This window comes from Lontra canadensis, unplaced genomic scaffold, assembly GCF_010015895.1.
Source record: "Lontra canadensis isolate GAN:19392208 unplaced genomic scaffold, GSC_riverotter_1.0 scaffold2, whole genome shotgun sequence".
Taxonomy (NCBI): Eukaryota; Metazoa; Chordata; class Mammalia; order Carnivora; family Mustelidae; genus Lontra; species Lontra canadensis.
The window spans coordinates 12378247-12395384 of NW_022630996.1; the positions used below are offsets into that span (position 1 = coordinate 12378247).

General features: G+C 39.5%; 1 protein-coding gene across 6 annotated transcripts in view; it reads right to left on the bottom strand.

Moving 5' to 3' along the window:
* EXOC4 (exocyst complex component 4) overlaps positions 1 to 17138 on the bottom strand; it is a 726477-nt gene that overhangs the window by 673070 nt on the left and 36269 nt on the right. The window lies entirely within an intron of this gene.

A 17138-nucleotide genomic window follows, 5' to 3' on the forward strand; every position in this document is an offset into this window, starting at 1 on the left:
ATATATATATATATATATATATATATATATATATATATATATATATAGGTTAAGCACTAACCACAGTGCCTGGCACATACTGAGTGCTCACTGAAATTAGATTTTTAACAATCTATTTATTCTGTGGATAAAGGAACCTCACAAGGTGGGGCACCTGGGTGGCTCAGTGAGTTAAGCCTCTGCCTTTGGCTCGGGTCATGATCTCGGGGTCCTGGGATCGAGTCCCGCATCAGGCTCTCTGCTCAGCAGGGAGCCTGCCTCCCCCTCTCTCTGCCTGCCTCTCTGCCTGCTTGTGATCTCTGTCCGCCAAATGAATGGATAAAATCTTAAAAAAAAAAAAAAAAGGAAAGAAAAGAAAAGCAACCTCACAAGGTGTTACTAACATTGCTAAATGCAACATTTTCAGTGAAGTATTGTTTGTTCATAGAACCATTATAACCACTTAGATGACAAACTTTCTGAGTATGTTTTCTGGACCCAAAATACAAGTACAATTAATATATATAATCAAGAGTACCATAAGAATTTCAAAGACTTGAAAACCTTACCACACGGAAGACAGAGTAGTCTTATTTTTATATGAAAATACAGTGCTCTAGTTTTCTGGCCTTCATTTATTAAAAGCTATAATTATGAGACCTAGGCAAGGCCATTGTCCTCCCCTACTCTAATCTCACTAAGTGGTACTATAAGTGATTTTAAGAAAATAGTTGTCAGAAGACGACATACAAACGGCTAAGAGACACATGAAAAGATGCTCAACGTGACTCAGCATCAGGGAAATACAAATCAAAACCATGACGAGATACCACCTCACACCAGTCAGAATGGCTAAAATTAACAACTCAGGAAACAACAGATGTTGGCGAGGATGTGGAGAAAGAGGAACCCTCTTACACTGTTGGTGGGAATGCAAGCTGCTGCAGCCACTCTGGAAAACAGTGTGGGGGTTCCCCAAAAAGTTAAAAATAGGGCTACCCTAAGACTCAGCAATTGTACTACTAGGTATTTATCTGAAGGATACAAAAATGGTGGTTCAGAGGGGCACCTGCACCCAAATGTTTACAGCAGAAATGGCTACAATTGCCAAAACATGGAGAGAGCCCAGATGTCCTGAGAGATGAATGGATAAAGAGGATGTGGTGTGTTTATACCATGGAGTATCACTCAGCCATCAAAAGAATGAAACCTTGCCATTTGCAATGAAGTGGATGGACCGAGAGGATATTATGCTAAGCAAAATAAGTCAGTTTAAAAAGACAAATACCATACGATTTCACTCATGTGTGGAATTTATGAAACAAAACAGACAAAGATAGGGGAAGGGAAGGCAATATAAAATAAGATAAAAAAGAGAGGGGGGCAAAGCAGAGGAAGAGACTCCTACCTCCAGGGAATAAACTGAAGGTTACTGTAGGGGAGGTGGGTGGGGGATGGGGTAACTGGGTGATGGACATTGAGGGGGCCGCTTGATGGAATGAGCACTGGGTGTTACTTGCTACCGGTGAGTCACTGAATTCTACCTCTGAAACTAATAATACCCTATATGTTAGTTAAATTGAACTTAAATTAAAATTTAAAAAAAAAAAAAAAGTGGTACCAATATGTTACAACATGGGTGGAATTTGAAAACATTCTGCTAAGTGAAATAAGCCAGACACAAAAGTACAAATACTGGGTGATTCCACTTCTATGATGTACCTAGAAGAGGGAAATTCATAGAGACAGAAAGTAGAAGAGTGGTTTCGGGAAGCTGGGGGGAAAAGAGGTATTATTGTTTAATGGGTACAGAGCTGCAGTTTGGGAAGATGAAAAAGTTCCGGAGCTGGACGGTAGTGATGTCGCACAGTGTAAATGTTCTTAATGCCACTGCCTGTACACATCAAAATGTTTAAAATGGGGCACACCTGGCTGGTTCCGTCAGTGGAGCATGCGACCCTCGATGTCGGGGTTGTGAGTTACAGCCCCCCACTGGGTGTAGTGATCACTTAAAAAATAAAATCTTTAAAAAAATAAAATATTTGTCAGTGCAACATATGATATCTAGAACATCAGTTTATAGAAACTGGACACTTACCTGGTTTCAAGCAGCTCATACCATAAAGCTTACACATAAGCAAAACTTGGTGAAGCAGAAAACAGTCAACCCAACCAACTACCACTGATGGTCACACTGTTGTGTGTTTGGGGCAGGGGGACAGTAGTGGGGAGGAGAGGACCTGATTTCCAGGCATTTACTAATACTTAGGCTTTATTAGAAGTCATTAAATATCCTTGGGGTGCCTGGCAGGTTCAGTTGGTAGAGCATGCAACTCGATCTCAGGGTTCTAAGTTCAAGCCCCACATAGGACATAGAGATTACTTATAAAGTCTTAAAAAAAAAAAATCATTAAATAGCTACCCACATTTAGATACAAATAACTATTGGTAAAAATACAACTAACGAGTTGTTCTGTTTTTTTCTAATGTGGTCATTTTATGAATCATTTCACTGTTTTCCAAATTTAATGTCTACAGCACACTTTTTAAATACCACTGATGAAACATTAACAAGAATTCAACAGATGCAGTTGGATTAAAGGGGACAGCAACAAAATGGTCTAAAATGGTCTTACAGGTGAAGTGCTATGAGAAATTACTAAAACTGGGTTTTTAAGTGTGACATACAACATCAAATATGTATTATTACAGAAGACATACCAGATGAAAAATCAAATAGACAACAATATAGGAGGTTATTGCTGTCTACACCTCTCCCACAGAGGAATAACATACACTCATGCCCCAAATGATCTCTAGAATGACCTTCTAGAATTCTCAGATAGGCCACACCATCTCTTAAAGGTAGATTAGTATAAAATGAGCCAATTAAATGATTTGGAAGTTTTCTTACACATTTGCAAAAATAAAATTAGGGGGTTGGGGGAGTTACTACAAGTAGGGATTGTTTTCGTACAATTCCAATTACTACTCAATTGAACATCAGTATTCTACTCACCACAGCTGGAAACTTCTTAAAGAACAGAACTCCATTATAGACTTGAAAAACATTTCCTTTAGGATTATGAAATAAGCTAGCATTTTCAAAATGTTTTAATACATAATATTGAACAGCATGTTTTGCTACTAAAAATGTATCCATTGAAGAAAACGGAAATCCCTAAAAATGTTTCCACAACTAAGTAACCAACTTAACTAAAGTACAGTTAAAATGCACATAATCAGGAATGGTCTGGTATTTCAAAAAAAGTTCACCATGAGCTGAGAGATAAGTTTACAACAAAGGCCATCTTTCTGATTAAGAACTATAGTACCCTTAAATTTTCTTTACCAAATGTCTATTTCTCAATTTCATTTTAAAGTATGAAATTATTATTTCATAGTTAAGTGTTTCATAGTTAAGTGTCTGTCTTCTGCTAATCTCATCCAAGTTGATTAGGTAAAAAGCTCTAGTTTTATGCTTTAACATAGATCAATCGAAATGTTTTGGAGGAACACCAAAGTTGGCCATTCTCAACAGCTGTTTCATTGAAGAGATACTAGAAAAGATTGATCTGGCAATCAAAAGATCAAATTACTGATCTTTTATTATTATTATTATTATTATTATTATTTTAGTTGGGGGAGGGGAGAGACACAATGGTAAGGAACATTAGTAACTAACTAAACTATCTGCTAGCTAAGGAAAATGCTTATTTTGGCAATCACGTTCCCCTAAAGAAAGCAAATGTGTTCCTACTGCTGAGTCCAAACAAGTGTTTCCTTCAGGATTCCAATAATTACATGGTTCCAAAATGTTTTATCACTTTTCAGTATGTCTGTATGTCTCCCTTAAGGAAGTGTTTTTCTAGGGAAACGACATGACCCTATTCTGAAAATGTTACCTTGTTTCAACTTACAGATGCAGTAACAGTAAAAAGATAAGAAATTAGGCTATTCCAGAGAATGGACACCTTCTCCCTTCCTATACTTAGGTAAGTAAGTAAGACAACACAAGTTAAACTTTTGGAAGAGTCTCAACTAAGAATACCAGAAATCTTTGGCTATGGACAAAAGAAGCGGGCCCTGAACACAGACATTGACTTTGAGCCCAGGTCACTTGGCAACTGCCACCCAGGCTCCCAAATGGCTAGAAGACAAACTGGTGACTTCAGGCCCTATCCCTCACTATCCGCCAAGACAGCCCTCCACCTGGAAGTCTCCGTACACTGTCAGGCTCAGGGAGTCCTACATGCACACAAGAAGTCTCCCTCTGATTGCAGAATGAGCCATACCCACATTACACAAGCACTGAAGATGTTTGCCACCAAGAATCCCAGATCACTTACCAAACATTTCCATTTGGCTACACCACATTGCCCAAAGTAGAAATTTGGCTCTCTATCAGACAGGAATTTTGAAAAAAACAAAAACAAAAACCCAACAACAACTAAACGCAGCTTGAAACCTCCCCAAAACAAAAACACAGTATCTTTCACGCATTAGTTTGAAATTTGAACCACAGCAAACTGTTTTTACAAGTAAAAAATGAACTAGTATTGGCTGTTTTATATGGTTTAATCTATTCGTTTTAGGAGATCTAAAAGCTTTGATGCATCTAGGACAGCACGGTGCTGTTTGTAGACCACTATGGCCTTATAATAATAGAACCTATGTATTTAATCACATCACAGAATCTACGAAAAATTTAACAAGTAAGTGTGTTATGTGTGTATACACACACACACACGTACACATATATTTTAACATAAAACCACAAACGTGACCCCAAGGATTTTGTTGAACAACATCCTGTTAAACGTAAACTTAAAGCAACCTCCACTCGACTTGTGTTTGTAATAGGACAGCAGCCACGACAGGGGACACATGCAGAGGACGGCTTAGTCTGCTCTTCACACTAACAGGTTGGGGAAAGGGCAGGAGAAGGAAGTCGGGAGGCAGAGCATGGGGCATGCGGAGCAAAATGAGGGACTCCGTTCAAGGCCCAGGGCTGTAGTGGAGGTTTACAGAAGTCTTAGGGGATCTGTAGGAAAAACAGAAGCCTGGATCCCAGCTTTCCTGGAGACGATCTGGCTTCCTATGGCTGTGTTTTGCCACTGACTGCAGGCCTCTGGGAGATTAACAGCTTGGAACTTAACAATAGACTTCCCAAGAAAGCGGCATCACAGGGCAAGGCCAAGGGCCTGCAGCAAGAACACTTTTTTCCACCCTAACTCGTCAGCCAATCCACAGTGATCAAATCCGGCAGTCAGAAGTGCCCATTCTTAAAGTCAGTTGGCTAACAGAGTATCGATCAGCCCCATTCAGGTGCCCCTGCTCCCTCTGGAAACCCAATACCTATAATGCAGACTCAGCATGCTCTCACCATTAAAAACAGGATGCTGTCGTATCCTTCCATTCTCCTTTCATTACTGCCACGGCTATTACATGTTTTTATTTAATAAACCTTCATCAGTTCAAATGAAGGGCTGTTATTAGTTGTGCTAACAACCAAATGATAATGCTCCAGAGAGGCATCCCAGCTTGTCGGTGCATTAGCAAAGAGAGGAGAAGGGCTGAGGTCAAGCATGTGTCAATGTAAATGAGGCGGTATTAGGTAGTAAAGGCTTAATGCAATAGACTGCCGGGGAGTTAATGGAATTTACAGGATAAAGCAAATGAGATGAAGTTATTGATAAGTGAATGAACGGAGGGGGGCCTGCAAGATAAAGCGCTGTCAAAGAAAAGCACTTTTTCTTGTGGATTTCTTCTTTAAAGTATCTTCAAATCTATCTCAGAAAACAAAACTCAGGAGAGATCAAATGGGACTGCAGGTTTCACCAAGGAGCTCAACCCACCACTGCTGCGAGACACCGGCGTGTTCTCAAAGCATACCATTCGACTAAGCTATTTAAGTCTTCTTTGGGCCTTCCCCCCTCTTTTTGGTTTTTGGGTTTGTTTGTTTTTTCCTAAACATCAGGGTGTTCCACCACAAATAATTCCTATAACTTCAGCGAAAATCTTTGCTTTTTCTTTTTTCCTCTTGTAACGTAGGGGTGGCAGCTCTTCTAAGATATTCCATCAGTCCAAGCCTCACAGAAGGACAGTATCTGAGAAATGAAAGGCTGTATTTTCCATTGTAAGAAACCTTCAAAGGCTGTCAGGACAGCCTTAGGGTCCCACCCTAATTTCACAGGTTTAAAAAAAAAAAAAAAAAGCCCAGATATGTTTCTTAACCTTTGTTTTTCTCGCAAATTATAAAACTACATGATCAAGACAACTTGAAAACCACAAAAATCACAAAGGAAAAAGATGGTCCACATTCTCACTAATCAGGTAACATGTATTTTAACCTGATTCTTTCCAAGTGTTTTTCCACACAAAGTTTTTAAAAAGTATTGTTGTTTTTAAATGTGCTTTTTCCATTTGGCCATATATTGGAAACATGTGACCATTAGCCAATATATTTTTGGCATTCATACACATAAAATGAATATTCCACAAATGACTTAAACCATTTCCCCATACTAGGTAATTGCTATTCTCTTATTTTCACATATCTTCCTGTGATAAAAATTGTATACAAGGATAATTATCATATAATTAAAATTCTTAACTCTATCCTTAACATTCTAGAAGTAGAATTCCAAGTCCAAAATAATATATTTATTTAGAGCTTCTAATACATAATGCCAAATTAAGAGCCTTATTTGTTCTAAATGGACTTAAAATGAATCAGTTCACAAATACTTTCTGATGAAATTAAACAATACCTCACACTTTAAGAGACAGTTAAGAATTTTAATTGCTTATGGAAAAGATCACACAAACAACAATCCTTCACTGTTCCTAATCTTAGGGTCCCAATGGTTCCTCCAATTCTCAATGCCCATCAGTGTTCCATAAAGACAGCATTAAATCCTAGGTTTCTATTCCAAAATACAAGAGAAAAGACCACTAGGTAAGATATCCTCATTTGACAAATGTTCCAAAGTCACTTACTTCCTATATCTTATTTGTTATTCTGGGACAAGAAACAGTTACAGAGTTGGCAAAGCAGGTCTCTGAGAGTCACTGCAGGCTCACACTTAAATCGAGACAATTTCCCCCAATCTCCAAGACCCCAAATCCATTAGAAATGCTCTGCACTGGAAAAAATATACAGTGGAAAAAAGACAGTCTCTTCAATAAATGGTGCTGGGAAAACTGGACAGCTATATGTAGAAGAATGAAACTCGACCATTCTCTTACACCCTACACAAAGATAAACTCGAAATGGATAAAAAACCTCAACGTGAGACAGGAATCCTTCAAAATCCTAGAGGAGAACATAGGCAGTAACCTCTTCGATATCAGCTACAGCAACTTCTTTCAAGATATGTCTCCAAAGGCAAAGGAAACAAAAGCGAAAATGAGCTTTTGGGACTTCATCAAGATCAAAAGCTTCTGCACAGCAAAAGAAACAGTCAACAAAACAAAGAGGCAACCCACGAAATGAGGAAGATATTTGCAAATGACAGTACAGACAAAAGGTTGATATCCAGGATCTATAAAGAACTTCTCAAACTCAAGACACACAAAACAGATAATCATGTCAAAAAATGGGCAGAAGACATGAACAGACACTTCTCCAATGAAGACATACAAATGGCTATCAGACACATGAAAAAACGTTCAACATCACTACCCATCAGGGAGATTCAAATTAAAACCACATTGAGATACTACCTTACACCAGTTAGAATGGCCAAAATTAGCAAGACTGGAAATAACCGGTGTTGGAGAGGATGTGGAGAAAGGGGAACCCTCTTACACTACTGGTGGGAATGCAAGTTGGTGCAGCCACTTTGGAGAACAGTGTGGAGATTCCTCAAGAAATCAAAAATAGAGCTTCCCTATGACCCTGCAATTGCACTACTGGGTATTTACCCCAAAGATACAGATGTAGTGAAAAGAAGGGCCATCTGTACCCTGATGTTTATAGCAGCAATGGCCATGGTCACCAAACTGTGGAAAGAACCAAGATGCCCTTCAATGGATGAATGAATAAGGAAGATGTGGTCCATATACACTATGGAGTATTATGCCTCCATCAGAAAGGATGAACACCCAACTTTTGTAGCAACATGGACGGAACTAGAAGAGATTATGCTGAGTGAAATAAGTCAAGCAGAGAGAGTCAATTATCATATGGTTTCACTTATTTGTGGAGCATAACAAATAACATGGAGGACATAGGGAGATGGAGAGGAGAAGGGCGTTGAGGGAAACTGGAAGGGGAGATAAACCATGAGAGACTATGGACACTGAAAAACAATCTGAGGGTTTTGAAGGGGTGGGGGGTGGAAGGTTAGGGGAGCCTGGTGGTGGGTATTATGGAGGGCACGTATTGCATGGAGCACTGGGTGTGATGCATAAACAATGAATTCTGTTACACTGAAAAGAAATTTTTAAAAATGAATAAAAAAAAGAAATGCTCCGCACTTGCACAGCTCTTTACTAACATCAACTATTAAAATCCCACAAAGGAACATGAAAGGAATATTATTTTTTGCATTTTCAAAGCTAAGAACAAGAAGTCATCAGTACTGGGGTGAATCGAAAAGAAAACAGACTCCAACAAGCTCCTCCTTTCTTGTCAAGCCAAGCAAAAGTTACCAATCCGCCTTCTCAGATCATTGTCAAGTTGACGGAGTGCTCCCATCAACAACACGTGTCATCACCTGCAGCAATTTATACATTTTTAGGGTTCCCATCTGGCCACAGAATTATAGGGTCCCCATCTGGCCACATCTTGACCAATCAGAAACCTGTCCAAGCAAGTCCATGTATGAGTCTGAAATCCGGAATATGACAGAGGAGGTCAGCAAAGAACTCGTGTATTATTCTTGCCTGAGTTTATTCCTCCTACAGACCGAAGTGTATAAATGTGTGTGTGCACACATCTGATTAAAACAACATGTATGCATCAGCGATGGTAGCTCCAGGAGAGAAAGGCTGCTCAGTATAAACACGTCCTAGATGACTGCTTTTTCTCTTACCTGGCACTGCATGAGGGTAATGATGCTACTTATACTTTTTTAAATGTGTATATTACCTTATGTTTTACAAAGCACTGTGCTCTTACAAAATTTCATTTTTATTCTCACAGCCATTCTATAATCTAGGCAGGGTATGTGTATATTGACTCTACAGAAGAGAATACTACGAAACAGAGAGAAAGTGATTTGTCTAAACTCACGGAACTGGTGAGATGTTGAGTCAGGGCTAGAATTAACATCTGGCTTCTAAATCCATTTTCTTTGCACTATACCACAATGTACCTAGCCACCACTTGTCAATAAGTCAATTTTGTGCCCCAATTTCAACCCATGAAATCCCAGCGAGGTCAGATAAGAAACCACAGTAAGAAATGCAGGAATTAGAGCACCAAGGAGAGCCCTAAAGAGTTCAAGTCAACCCAAACCCGGGGCGCATCTGATTTAACCATTTACCAACGCTCCTACTGACCAAATCATCAGGCTATAATACTAGATAAGAGCCAAATACTCGGTCAGCTCTATCCAAAATCCGCAACAGAGGATGGCAACAAAGCAACTTGAAACTACAACATTTCTATATAAATGTGAGTATCAATCACAGTCTGATATCTGTCATATGCAAATACATGGCTTCTAATTCCTTAGAGCTGGTGTTAAATGAAGTCAAGGACAATTAGTTTTACTCTGCTGCATAGCATAGATAGGCTATACCCTAAATCTACAGCCCCAAATTTATCCGTACATTGGAATCACCTGAAGAGCGTTAAATTACTGAACTTAGTATCCAACCGCCGGAGATGTCAATGTCATCAGTGTAGGGTGTGGCTTTAGGGCTTTAGAATTCTTGAAGGAGTCCCTAATGCACAGACTTTGGGAATCACTGTCCTACAGCCAAGCAAGCCAACTGAAAACTGGTGAACCTTATGAGGTTTAGTGCAATCTAACAGAATTTCTATGTGCTTTAAAATAAAACAGGCAGGGGCGCCTGGGTGGCTCAGTGGGTTAAGCCTCTGCTTTCAGCTCAGGTCGTGATCTCAGGGTCCTGGGATTGAGCCCCGCATCGGTCTCTCTGCTCAGCAGGAAGCCTGCTTCTCTTCCTCTCTCTCTGCCTACTTGTGATCTCTGTCTGTCAAATAAATGCATAAAATCTTAAAAAAAAAAAAAAAAAGAAAGAAAGAAAAGAAACCTTAGCCTTCAAAAACCAAATATAAATAAAAAGGGCATTGAGCACCAACAAAAATAGTTTACAAGCCCTGTACTTTAACTCTCCAGGAGAAAAAGAAAGCTGCCACACTAAGGTTACTCATTTAATTTTAGACAAACACTAAGGTTTCTTGCTTAATGACTTTGTTTTCAGCTCTTCCTAAACCTTTTTGGAAAAAGACAAAATAGGTGTTTGAGGGAATGAAGGAGTCATCCAAAAAAAAGCTCAAAACAGCTACAACTGACCGCCTTATTTAACTAGCCAGCCATATTATCCCACCCCACCCCCAATATTCCTGGTCCCCATTTCTTGTCATGCTCATGATGACACGAGACACTACTTGTTCATGTGTCTCTCCTTATTAGCATCTAAGCTCCTTCAAGGTTAAGGCCACATTCAGATATGTATACCAACAACGCAATGATCAACAATGGCATCATCCCATTCTTTGTTAAGTCTATCAAAACATGTGCCTGGGGCGCCTGAGTGGCTCAGTTGGTTAAGCGACTGCCTTTAGCTCAGGTCATGATCCTGGAGCCCAGGATCGAGTCCCAAATCAGGCTCCCTGCTGAGCAGGAAGTCTGCTTCTCCCTCAGACCCTGCCCCCTTCCATCTCTCTCTCTCAAATAAATAAAATCTTAAAAAAAAAAAAGTGCCCAATTCTTGCCTGTTATTAGTATAGAATATCAGCATTGGTCTTTCAAATCAATATACTACACTAGGAACAGATGGGCTTAATGGTATCTATTTCCTTATTGACCATGGATATATTTTTTATCATGTGTAGAGAAATCTATATGGAATATTGAAACATTTTTGCAGTCACTTACCACTTTCAGGTTAGGTCCAATAAGTTCACTGGAATGTTCCAGCTCTCGATATTTATAGAGCTTTCACCTCAATACCATTCCCACATCATAATGAGAAAGAACAGTCCTGTGAGATCTTAGAAACTCTCAAACCAGATGAAAGGGATGTGCACTTTGGCCCCCTTTCTCTTACTTGTACATTAATCATTTGATAGTGGATGCATGATCACCCCTTCCCTGTCCAGAGTCTGAAAAAAGAATTCGTCTATTTGCTAATGACACAGTTTTAACAGCAGCAGAAGGAACAATCTCACGGCTCCACCATTCCTGCCACCTAAGCACTGACAGAAAGAATAGCTTAACAGCAACTTCTTTGTAACACTAAAATCAACACTATTGATAAGCACCCTCCAGTACTGAACTGGCTTATACTCAATTACAATACTAGCAGAAAACCACATTTAGCTACCTAAGAGTAGATTTTACAACAAACTGCTCCTAGATCGTTGATTGACGAACTGCGTTGCTTATGGTTAGACAGCAGATACTATGAACTGTGAACATATACTCAAAGTGGGCCAAGAAGGGGATACAGAGAATCTGAAATTTGTCCATGTCAAATACCAAACAGATGGCAAAGAACTTCGGGGTCCTGATCACCCTCTGTGCATGTGTTAAGTCAGGCTAGATTTGTTTTTGGAGGAAAATCTCTGTGCCAGCAGGAACTCCTTTGTATACAGTGTAGGGTAGTCTTTCATTCAGAGAAGTGTCCATTTGAGGGAAGAAGGAATCAACAATGTTTACCTAGCAAGCCTACTTCATCTCTCTCAGCTCAAAACAAGTCCACCTCCAACCAGTTTTTGAAACTGTAACAAGGGAGCCATCACTATATCCTTCTTACAGTATCAGTTAATCAATTCATTATAAACAACATTTCTAAGCACTTACTGTATATATAGTATGGACTTAACACAAATAGCTTAGTATCTCATTTAATCCCTTCCACAACCCTCGGGAATACATGTAGTTCTCAACTCCAACTTTCAGCCAAGTCAAATTGAATAATTAGCCCCAAGTCAACCAGCTAGTAAAAGTCAAAGCCGGGATTCAAACACAGGTCCATCTGACCCACACTAACACCCATGCTGTCATTCACAACTTTGATTGTTTATCCAACAAACGCAAAGGATCTTGTGAGCTGAAAATACGACAAATACACTTTTATTACAGGAGCTTAGAAAACTATGCAACTAAGTTGCTTTACTGCCTTACTGCCTTACTCCCTCTGTACCGGTTGTGGCCACATTTTCACCAGCAAAAGTGACCTATTTCCACCATACCATTCTCTCAAGGCATCTCTGGGATTCTCTGGGAAGAAGGCAGCTACATAAATATTAGTTATTATTATAATAATCCTTATCTCACTATACAGCTATGATTTTTTTTAATGTAAATAAATGATTAAGAGACATTCAAAATCTCTATCATCTCAGGAAGACTTGGAAATGAAAACATTTAGCGACAGGCCCTGTGACTGTCAGCTGAAGTGCTTCAAAACCGCTCGCGCTGGCTTAGTTTCCACTGATTGAACGCAATTAGGAATGGACTTCTATGGGCTGATCAATCCGAACTGGTGTAAGTGGTTTCCAAAGCTCATCTGTGCAGTCTGAGTCTGATGCAGACTTCCACATAAATTTTCCTTTTAAAAAAGTTCATAAAAATATTAACTATCATAAAATACCTTCCTAGTTAGCTCGTGCCACTGGGAAGAAGCTGTTATTCTTATATTAATAATTCTTCCCAGAATTAATCAGTCATTGTACATTAGAACCAGCAGCTGGAGTGTTTTGAGTGATAATGAAACCTGTAACAAGGCATCTTCAGCCGTCTTTTCAAGACAATAAGGGAATTAAAATTTCAATTTAAATGCAGAGGTTTGAAACACGCTTCACTGGCAAAATTACTTCAATTAATGTGAGTGGAATACAAAGGACAGACTGCAGAAATGTGATGCAGCAACCAGAAATTATGTCATTAATGTGCTTGCATCAACCCAGCACAATGACTGCAAAGGTCTAATTTAAACCGTACATATCACAAAGCTACAGGCTACAATATTAATCAAGTCTCTGATTTCAATGTGACGGATCCGGGCTTCTTGTTGGACCACTTTTAGCTTTTCATAAGCTAACAGCAGCTGTTTACCTGGAAGAAGGAAACAAAAGGCCATGCCTATTTGCAGACATTCCATGTCATGACAATTTAATTATTTTATGCAATACTCAGGTTATCATATCAAAAGAAGAAATAAATATCCCATCTAGGAGCCAAGTCTACAGCTATCAGACCAGGGTGAGGGTGAGGCAGGAATTGCAGGAGCTGACAGAAGCCATGGGTCACCACTGATTTATTTACTCTGGATTTATGAACCTGAGTAGGGATTAAATTACTGGCCATCTGCACCTGCCTTCCAACGGAAATGCAAAATCTTTTGATAAACAAATCCAAGGAAATCAGAGAGTTTTGAAAGACTCCACTTTTTGTATTCACTTTCCTCTGATGTCTTTAAGCAAAGATTTTTTCATTTGGACCCTTGAGATGACTTAAGTAGATTTTACTTCTAATACCACGTAACGGTGGGGAAAGGAAATGTGATTTTTTTTTCCATAGGAAGTCCAATGAAAGAGCAATTACAGACCATAGTATTCACTCATATACAAAAGGTCAAATTGAAGGAAATTTCCAACCTTTTAAGCACACCTTGAATCCTACCTTCATGAAATCGTCATTGTACATTAGGATCATGCAAAGCAACTACCTCATCTGGGAAAATAGGGATCATATCAGAAAACTCTGTCTTGTAGGGTTATTGCAAGAATTAAATGTTAACAAGTGTAACCAACTTAAAACAGTACCAGAACGTAATGAAAACTCAATATATATTAGTGGTTATTACAATCATTGTTTGCTGTTCATTTAAATATTGCAAAAAGGAAAGGTTAGAAACTAGACACTGAAATAAACACTGAAACCAGACAAAAATCAGACCAGAACCCCTAGAGAGGAAACCCCTATTCTCTGTTTAATGATATTAAAGTCTTTCCCATAGTTACCCACTTGGCCAATGATCTAGGAACCCTGACTAGATGAGGCGCACTATGCTAAGAACTGGGCAGTCAAAAATAAGTAAAATAAAGCTCTTGACCTCAATGACCTACCATACAAACAAAAGCAATTGTATTACAAGAAGTACACGCAGCTTATGGAAACAAACAAATAAAAAAAGCATCTACTCAGGCTAAATATTCTTACCACAATAAAAACAATACATCATTTTTTTTTTAAGAGAAAAGCATCTAATCACCTGGGACATTCAGAGAGCTAATGAAATTTGAGCCAAGCCTTAAAGAATAAATCATCATTTTCCAGGCAGACAGGATTGGGATTAGGTTCAGGGAAATATGATCAATTAAACAACGTCTATCACATCCGTACATCAGCAACAAATAACTGGAAGTTGTTATTAATAAAAAGCCACTGTTCTAAAAAATACAATAGCAAAAAATGATATATTTAATACCTCTAAGCGATATATTACTAAGCATTATTATATAGAACATAAATGAAGAAATCAATAAATGAGACCTATTCACTGAAAAAGACTCAATATTACAAAGATGAAATTCTTATATTGAATCTATCTCATGACACTTTTTGAGGAATATGACAAGCTGATAACTAAAATTCATGTAGAAGAGTAACAGGCCAAGAATAGCACAGATAATTCTGAAAAGCGAGGTGAGGGAACGTCTCCACCTGCTATCATCAAGATAGATCATAAAATAATAGTAATTAAAACAGCATGGTTTCGGTGCTGAAATAAACAGGACCAACTGAACAAAATAAGGAGCTCAGGGACAGACCCATGCATACATGAAAAGTTGGTATGTGACCAAGATGGCTTGAGAAGTCAGGAGGAAATAAATTCAGCAAATGGTCTGAGCCACATGGCTATTTATACAGAAGATAAAATTAGATCCCTAGTTCATACCATATATGGAAACAGATTCCAAATGGGTTAAAGACGACATGGGAGATCCTCTATATGACACTGGGATAGAAAAAAAATTTCTTGAAATAAAAATTGGATACGGAGCAGTGGATGGCTCAGTCAGCTACGCATCCAACTCTTGATTTCTATTCAGGTCATGATCTCAGGGCTCTGCGCTGGGCCTGGAGCCTGCTTAAGATTCTCCCTCTCCCTCCCTCTCCCTTTCCCTGTACCCCTCCCCGACACTCATGCTCTCTCTCTCTCAAAACACTGAAAAAAAAAAAGAAAGAAAGAAAAATAAAATGGTTATTCTTAAAAAAAAAAATGCTGCATTAAATTGTAACACTTCTTTGCAACAAAAGCCTTCATAAACAAAGTAAAAAGATATACCACCAACTAGGAGAAGATATTTCAAATATATCTAACAAAAGATTAGTGTCCAGAATATATAAACAACAACAAACAGGAAAAAGAAGGAACTTCTGGAAAACATAGCTCATATACTCACCTCCTTCCAGAGGTAACTGCTCTTCCTTCCCACCCCACTCCCCAGATCCTCACTCACTCCAACCACATAATTTTTTTTTTTAAAGATTTTATTTATTTATGAGAGAAAGAGAGAGAGAGAGAGCGAGCACAGGCAGACAGAATGGCAGGCAGAGGCAGAGGGAGAAGCAGGCTCCCTGCAGAGCAAGGAGCCCGACGTGGGACTCGATCCCAGGACGCTGGGATCATGACCTGAGCCGAAGGCAGCTGCTTAACCAACTGAGCCACCCAGGCGTCCCCAACCACATAATTTTAACTGGAACTGACAATTATAATATTCCAGCTGACCCAACCTAGACCCTACCCCCATATTTTCTAATTAAAAAAATTTCCTCTGCAAACCTGGAAAGATACAGGCCACAGCCCACACCCCTTCTTTCTCTCCCAAACCCCACCTACATGTGGAAGAAACAGTCTACAGGAGAACACTGAAGACAACAGGCAGAAGGAACATATCGGTGGCATTCCACATGTACTCCTGTCCTTTCAGCTGATTGGTTAAGTGAATTGCTTACTATTCACTCCTTTTTTTTTTTAAGTTTTTATTTATTTATTTGACAGAGAGAGATCACAAGTAGGCAGAAGCAGGCAGAGAGAGAGAAAGGGAAGCAGGCTCCCTCCTGAGCAGCGAGCCCAATGTGGGGCTCAATCCCAGGACCCTCGGATCATGACGTGAGCTGAAGGCAGAGGCTTAACCCATTGAGCCACCCAGGCACCCTTACACTCCTATCACACAACCAGGTTTTAACATAGGATAGAGTATCATCGCATATCTCACATCTTGGTTACCAGATTCCCTTAAATGCTTCTTATGAAGGACTTATGGCAAAATTCTTCTTGAAAATCTCAATTGGAACCACTTGGATGGTTCTTCTCCCACCAAGCCCTCTAGGTATTTTTCCCAGTGTTAGAGCCAATCTAATTTGGTGAAACAAAGATAAGGGATGTTCACCTATTGTGGAAAAAAGAATCCAAATGTAGTCATCTGCTAGAGGGCTTCTGTAGCCCCCACACAACTGAATCAGACAGGAGTGGGGGTGCTTGTGTGGAAAGGAGAGGCAGACAGAGCAGCCCTCTAAGAGCCACAGGCCCTGAGAAAATCAGTCTTAATAAATAACAAGATGGATATTATTTTTTATTCATCTTCTAGACACTCAGCCACATGCAACAACAGCTGCAACATTCTCCAAATTTTCGTTTCTAATTCAAAAAATAACAGAATGGGGGCAGCCCGCTGGCTCAGTCAGTAGAGTGAGCGACTCTTGATCTCAGGGTTTTGAGTCCAAGATCCACGCTGGGTGTAAAACTTACTTGAAAAAAAAATAATAGTGGGGCGCCTGGGTGGCTCAGTGGGTTAAGCCTCTGCCTTTGGTTCAGGTCATGATCCTGGGGTCCTGGGATCAAGCCCCACATTGGGCTCACTGCTCAGCAGGGAGCCTGCTTCCCCTTCCCCCTCTGCCTGCCTCTCTGCCTACTTGTCCTCTCTCTCTGTCAAATAAATAAATAAA